This window comes from Cupressus sempervirens, chromosome 10 (genome assembly GCF_028749045.1).
Source record: "Cupressus sempervirens isolate cs-2001-9-10 chromosome 10, ASM2874904v1, whole genome shotgun sequence".
In the NCBI taxonomy this organism is placed as follows: domain Eukaryota; kingdom Viridiplantae; phylum Streptophyta; class Pinopsida; order Cupressales; family Cupressaceae; genus Cupressus; species Cupressus sempervirens.
Window position 1 is genome coordinate 720,309,383 of NC_143127.1, and position 7,923 is coordinate 720,317,305.

The 7,923-nt window shown below is 37.0% G+C and overlaps 1 pseudogene; it reads right to left on the reverse strand.

Moving 5' to 3' along the window:
* Positions 1 to 3,897: 3,897 nt before the first annotated feature.
* Positions 3,898 to 5,120, reverse strand: LOC149535850 (uncharacterized; annotated as a pseudogene).
* Positions 5,121 to 7,923: the final 2,803 nt, after the last annotated feature.

Genomic DNA, 7,923 nt, shown 5'->3' on the forward strand with positions numbered 1-7,923 from the left:
TTACCTCCTATTGCCAATTACTTTTCAATGCCACTTTTAGGAGGTAATCCACCACCCCTGCCAACCGCCAATTATTTGTAGATACCATCCCAAATGGGGGCGCAACCCACCTACATTGGTCAAACTCCTCAAATCCAAAGTCAAGTTGCACAAGCTCTCCAATCCTTCCACCAAGCTTCACAACTATCTTACACTTTACCTCCACAATGCAATCCATTTATCCAACAGCCAGCCTACATCCCTCAATCCCAATCCCAAATCCCATACCAACAGTAAACCTCACAACACATGCAATAGTATATGCCATCTCAGCCTCAACAAACTATCATCCATCATATAGATACCCACGTAATGTACAATCCCTATCAGCAAAGCCCTCACAACCATCCATATTCAGTAGCCCCATCTAGCACATACCTACCTCAGGGTACTCCTACATTGGGGGCACCCCAACCATCACCCATCAATTCAGAATGGGAAGAAATGAAGACAACTCTAAAAGCCATCCAAGAAGGGAATGATCCAAAGATATTAAAGTTTGACACTATGTGTCCTTATCGATTTGATAGAGCCATTACTATGACTCCATTCCCCAAGCATTTTGAGATACCCAAGTTTGACAAATTTAGAGGAAAAGGAGATCCAGTCACCCACATCAAAGAATTCTATATGCACTGCCAAGAAGTGGCATACATTGACGTCTTCCTCTTGCACCTCTTTCCCAAAAGCTTGGCCGAACTAGCTCTTGAATGGTTTTATAGAATCCCCTATGGCACAATTAAAAACTTTGTTGAATTGTCTAAGGCATTTGTAGCCCAATATGCCCATCTTGTTGAAACAGAGCTATCAGTAGTTGATCTTGTCCACACTAAGCAAAAAGGTGGAGAAAGCCTTCCCGAATACTGGCAAAGATGGAAAACCCTTACCACCCACATATCCTGCACCTTGCTAGAGTTCCATTTAGTAAAAATGTTTATTGAAAATGCCCATCCCAGCTTGGCTCACCACATGACCATGAACTGTTTGTAGACCTATAAGGATATCAAAGAGAAAGGAATGATCCTTGAGAAAGGACTCATTAAAGATGGTGTGGTCAAGATTTACAAGGAGGCCAACCAAAATCAATCACATTCCAATGACAAGTCTAGGTATTGGAACAAAAACAAGCACGTTGCAATAGATGGGGTTACCAATACAAGACATGTGAATATTGTTGGTCCTTCCCAAAATTAGTCCAACCCACCGTATCAACCAAACAATCAACAAGCTATCAACTACCAACAACAGAATCACCAAAGCTATCAAAGCCACAATCCAGGACCCAACTTTCAAGGGTCTAGCAATCAAGCTAATGCCATCATTGTAGCTGCAGGACCAAAGCCTAAGTTCCAACCTGAACGTAGAAACTATACACCCCTTGGTGAGCCATTGGATGCCATTTTTGATAAATTGACTAAGGAAAACCTCATCAAATTTCCTCCTACCCATCAAATTGACCTAGGCCAATCCAAAGCTGCATGGTACAAAGACAATGAGTACTACAAATTTCATAGGGTAAAAGGTCACAACACCCTCAGATGCATGAAACTGAAAGATTATGTGCAGGACCTCATTGATCGAAAAGAAATCACCGTTGGTGCCCAAACCTCTCCCAATGCAGGCTTACAGATCTATCAAAATGCTTTTCCTCCTCACAAAAACCAAAATCCTGGAAAGGCACCTATCCAAACCAACAACAACAACACCAACAACCGCCAGCCAAACCAATAGCATGAGAAGAACAATGACCACACTTCATCCTACATAGACTATGGTAGCCTCATCGGTTGTATATCTGAAAAAGAGCCTTCTGTCAATGTTATCAATATCCAAGGCCCAAACAATGAGTGTGCAATCACCACTAGAAGAGCGCGATTGAACATCGCAGCCCCATCAGTCCCATCAGCACTATCAACCCCAACAGTATCATCAGCTCCGTCCAAAAGCCAATACAATATCTTGGAACACCTTGGGAACATGCCAGCCCAAATCTCCATTTTAGACCATCTTCGCACCAATCCTCTGTATAAAGACATCCTTGATAGTGCTCTCATAGAATCCTGTGTCCCTTTGGATATTAATGTGACTAATTTTCGTAATCTTGTTGGACACCTTTCATCCTCATGTGTCCTATCATTCAAACCCACGGGCATACCCATGGTCGAGCCAGATCACACCCTTTCACTTCGCATAGCCATCATGGTATCCAACTTTGCCGTAAAAAGAGTAATGATAGATAATGGATCAGCCTTGAATATTTGTACCCTAAAATTCATAAAACAAGCTTGGTATACTTAGGCAGATATCATTAGTGAGGTTATTGTTGTCACCTAAATTTGCACCCTATCAAATTACAATAGAAATCTGATAATTTAGGCCAACATTAGAATAGCCAAAGGCTATGGGTAACCTATCAATGACTGAACCTCTAGATTCTAGGCTGGCTCCTTTATGGGAAATCACCTGATTGATTCTTCTAGCACTACTTTCTTGTTGAGAAAAGGGTTAAGGAAGATTACAAAAAATGGAAAAAATAAACTACTTCCTAAAAGGTGATGCACCAAAAATGTTTAAAGAAAGGTTTCAACTAATAATGACCATTTCACCATCAAAATGCAGGAAAAAAACTAATGAGCAGTCAAAATTTATATTGGCCTGCAACAGTATTTCACATTAAGGTTTTGATTCTCACTCATTAAGAAAAATAGAAATTTTTAACTTAATAAGATGAAAGTGAAACAAACACAAAAGGTGACCTGCAGACAAAATACACTTCAATGACAAGGTATAAACTGGGACAGATTAACAAGGAACCCTTGGATTCACAGACTAACCTTATCAAATCAGAAAAAAAAAAACTACACAGTACCACTGAAAAAGATTGAGGCTTGAGAATCCTTTCCAAAATGAACTTGTAAAATGCTTGTCATATATTCAACTTTTTTTCAAAATAGTTACAAAAAAAGCACATAACAGTACTCAGGATAAAATATAACTCCATACTATTTTGCATAACTCAGAACTCACTTCTAATGAGCTCTAAAACTCATTAAGTACAAAACCCAACCTCTTGGGTCGTATGCACAAACATAGCCCTAAAAATAGCCTCCCCACTCCTCCAACAAGCATTCAATGACTAGAAAAGTCAAGCCAAGCTATCAACCACCCATGTGACTTATCAAAACTGCCCCCAAAAGGCTCAAACTGTCAATAAATGCCCCTTAACAACCCTTGGAATGCTCAATTTGTTCCCTAATATGCTCAAGCAAGTCCTATATTCCCTTTATTTGTTCCCCCAACTAATTCTGCATGCCTCACAGGTAATTAATTGATCATAAAAATCAATTATTAAATGCTTATGCACATAAAAAATAAAATAAAGCTCATAAGAAAACTTAATAGCATATTAATATATCTTTTACAAGATAATATTAACACAGTATTAACATATTTACACATTGAGCTTTATTAAACAAAACTAAGGAAAAAAAATGCCGATAAGCATAAGGGCTCGAACTTGAAAAGATACTGCAATATAGAAAGGGGTGTCTTTTGCATATGAACCCTAACATCATTAAGCATATTTCTTTTTTCCATTTTGCTTCTTGTCTACGATAATGAAGAGTTCTGAAACCCTTGTTTCCATGAGAGCCTAAAATGTAATTTTTGGGTTGATTGAAGAAATCACTCCATTTTATTTTTCCCCTTTTCATAGTTTTTTAGGTAAAAAACTGTGTCCATTCATTCAGCTCGAGCTTCCGTGTACAATAACAGGTAAGCATGTATGAATTTGCTTTGTTTTTACTGGTATTATGGCTACCATCTGTAGGATTGTTACAAGAATTCCTTGCTATTATATTAAGAAGAATGTTCTTCAAATTCTGGGTTCTCTTCTTTTGCTGGCCATGTCTGTTTGCCTGCAAGAGGATCTAGAACATTATCAACAACAATGTGTTCTTGCTCTAATGTGTTTGACACCAATGATTGAAGAATCTTCTAACTTTGTGAGTTATCATCTAATTGCATGGAATCCACTTTACTCTTCTTGTGTTGATTAAGAGGAAACAGATCTTCAAGAATGTCAATTTGATCCAGTTGAAAATCTCTACCTCCTTGCACATGAACCAACTGGTTAATAGATAGATTTCATGCCTACACATAGCCTAAAAAAAGTAGTGTACTCTTGCCTAAATCATGGTCCAATGTTGAAATTTCAACCTGCTTAGCCATAAGAAAAGGCCGTTGATTCCTCCATTGAGTTACTGACAAGTGCAGCTTACCCAAATGTCTTACTAACTTTTGAAAGTCATCCTTCATATCTGCAAGGAAGATTTTGCAGTCTTCTGGAAATTCATTTGTAAGAGTTGAAATGTATTCTTTTTTAGCATCCCATTTCTTCCTTTGATCCATTGGTAAGTCAATAATCAAGCCAATAGTGTTGGGCAAACCCAGAGCTCTAAGCATAGATAAGTATCGACTTCCCATTAGATCTATATATCGATTGTGCACAACTCCATTGTTATAGCCGTCAGCCGAAGCTATAAATGCAATTATATCTACAACCTTTGCCATGTCTAAGCATGTATGAAGATCACCATGTGGTGCTTCTAGAATTGTTGATCTTAATTTGCAAGTAGAAGAACAAAGAACATTTATTATAGCTTCTGTTTTTCTATTATCTGATATATCAATCTGAATTGTATCTGCACCATTCAAAATGCATGTTTCATTCGAAGCAATTGCTGACGAGAGTTTTTGCTTTAGTTTTGTCAATTGAACATTTGATGAAAGAGGAAATAGTACAATAATCTATGGGGGACTTGTTGAGCTAGTTAAAGCACGTTTTTCTGCCAAAAGTGCAGCCCGCTTTTGCTCCCGAACCATTTTACAACATTGGATCTTGGTAGCTTTTGCTCCTTTACTCATATCATGCTATGAACCCTTGGATATATTTGCACCTGACTCAGATAGTTTGTGTATATGCCTTGAATATTTTGATGCAAACCAAGTTTTATGTGGCTTATTCTTCTGAAATCGAGAGCCAGCCATTGTAGACTTACTCTTTCTGGATTTCAAAATTCAAATAATATGAGCTCTAAATAAGCTGTTATACTCTTTGAATTAAGGGAATTTATAGTGCATCGATTACAATACTCTTCATCTATAACTTTCACTGTATTTGTTGCTTGATCATATAGGTGCTGAATTTTCTTGTTTGCATAAACAACTGAATGTTGTGGCATGTATAGAACCCACACTTCTATCCACATTAGTATTATTGACCTTTGGATTAGATGTTTGTTAGCTCCTTTGCAAAGGTAATCTTGAATCACATGGATATTAGAAATGCACTTAACATGCTCGTTCTCTGAAGGATCCAAGGTTACATACTTTACTCGAACAACAAAACTCCCCAAATATTAATCCTTTTTGGTATAACTGATGGATGTTTTCTCATGAGTCCCATCACAAGATTCAAGCTCAAATGTGTTCTCTTTACTACAACAAACTGCCTTCTTTCTTCCCAAGCAACAATTAATTTGCATTTCTGGATTTAAAAAAAATGTTGATTGAGTTGACTTATAGGGTTCGAGCACAGGCGACACCTATAAACAACTTCATTAGTAGTTGCACTTGTTGTTGATCATTTTAATGTCTCTGCTTTCTACACATGGCACAAACATGTTAATAATAAAATCACTTGTATGCATTGATTTTTAGACTTCTGATATTGCTGCTCCATGATTAATTGAATTCACTATTCTTGTTCAAAACAGGATCAAGGGTAAATGGTACAAGTGTATATGTATGTTTTACAGAACCAGACATTGCTTAGATCCATATGGATCTAACCTGTACCTTTCTTTGACTTTTTTGCATGAGTTGGATGCTTAGGGAACTAGGGAGAACTCAGTTTCATCAAGGCAACCTCGAGAATGTAGGCTCAGACCAGCCATATACCCCTAGGCAATGGCTGGTTCCTTTTCTCTACTTTTCCATGTTCATTTCTATCATTTATTCTATTTTCTACATGTTCCTTATTTGCACAAGAATAGTGAATGGGTTACTCTCATGACCTTGTGTGAGAGATTTTGATCACTTTTTCATTCAGTACATGTTCTTTAATTATTTAATGTATAAAATTCAAAATGAAAATTGTCATTGTTTAACACGAATAAAGAATTTTCTCATTTTATCAATGCAATGTACTTTTTTCGTTGCTGTGAACATTGGAAAATGAATGCAATTGATAAACAGTAATGAATGTTAAAACAAAATTTTGTAGGTACTGAAATTTTGATAACATTTTTTGCGATTCCATGGGATGTATGCCTGCTATACACGAGACTAGTTATCTTACAAGTCCATTGGGTTATGGAGTCTGATAATGTGGGAATCAATGATTATTGTTTTCAACTTGGTGTGATTTGGGTGTCTTGTAATGATGAAGACTTGTCTTCATCATTATGAGTTATGTGAATGATACTGAGTTGAAAGTAATGATGGTTGACTCTCGCATAGGTATCTTGATTGGGCAATCATGCTTTTATGTATGCTGTGAAGACATTTGACCAGTTTGTTGTACTCATTAGACATAGAGTCTGAATTATGCATCCCTAGCACCTAAACCTAACACAAAGCAACTTCTAAAGTTGTTGGTTCAGTTTTGAATGTATGCTCATGAATTTAATAAGACTAGAAATTCTTATTAAATTGACAGGTATGCAAGGTCAGAACTCAAGTATCAACTTTAGGAGTTGAACAGTCATAGTCGACCATTTGGTTTATGTATGCATGGATATGCAGATATGTATGGCTGGCAGCCAGACATATCTAGTGTTGGCAATATGTATGTGTGTATGTGTGTGTATATTGGATATATATATGCATTTGAGCACACACATTTGTGCATGCGTGAATGAAAAGGCAGATATGACTGCAGAACAATGTAAACAAGCAACTTAACTAACCTAGACTACTAAACCAAAAACAAGACAGAAAACAAAACAAAACTAAAAGCAGATGCATTTATTGAAAATGAGGGAATCTAAACCTAATATGTACAAAGTAGGACTGAAACTCATACCTCAAAACATGGTTTGAGGTGGATCCTGTTCACAGGGATCGGTAGCCTTTCTCCATTCATCTTTGATAACTAAAAAGCATTGTGCTCCTTGCACTCTGTAATGATGAAAGGACCACTCCACATTTTGTCAAACTTAGTATGTTGTCCCAGTCTGCTTTTCAGAACATCCCACCTCAAGACAACATCACCTTCTTTGAAAACTTTGACAGTTGACTTCTTATCAAAACTTCTTTTCTTTTGGAGTTGATGATACTCCATATTCTTCATTGCTTTGTCCCACATTTCTTCTAACTCCATGAGCTCAGCATATTTGACTGCCATTGGGTCTTGCCCCTCTAAATTTTCCAACTGACACACAATCTCCAAAGCTAGAATCTCCATAGATAAGGGTAATCTAGCTTCCTTCCCATAAACCAGCATAAAAGGGGAATTTCCAATTGATCTTTTTGGTGTTATACGATCTACCCACAATGCAAATTTCAGCTGAGTATTCCAATTCTGCTGGTTATCTTCCAATGTTCTCTTAATAACCCTTATCAGATTCTTATTTGTGGATTCAGCCAAACCATTACCTTGAGGGTAATATTTCGAGGATGTATTTAAATGAATACCATGCTTGATAGCCCAATCAATGATTCTTAATCCCAAGAATGCCAATGCATTGTCAAATATAATTAATTTCAAGACTCCAAACCTAGCTACTAAATCTTCATAAAAATTTAGAACCGATGTTTCATTAGCCTCCTTTAATGCCACTCCCTCTGTCCACCTTGTGAAATAATTAGTAGTAGTAAGGA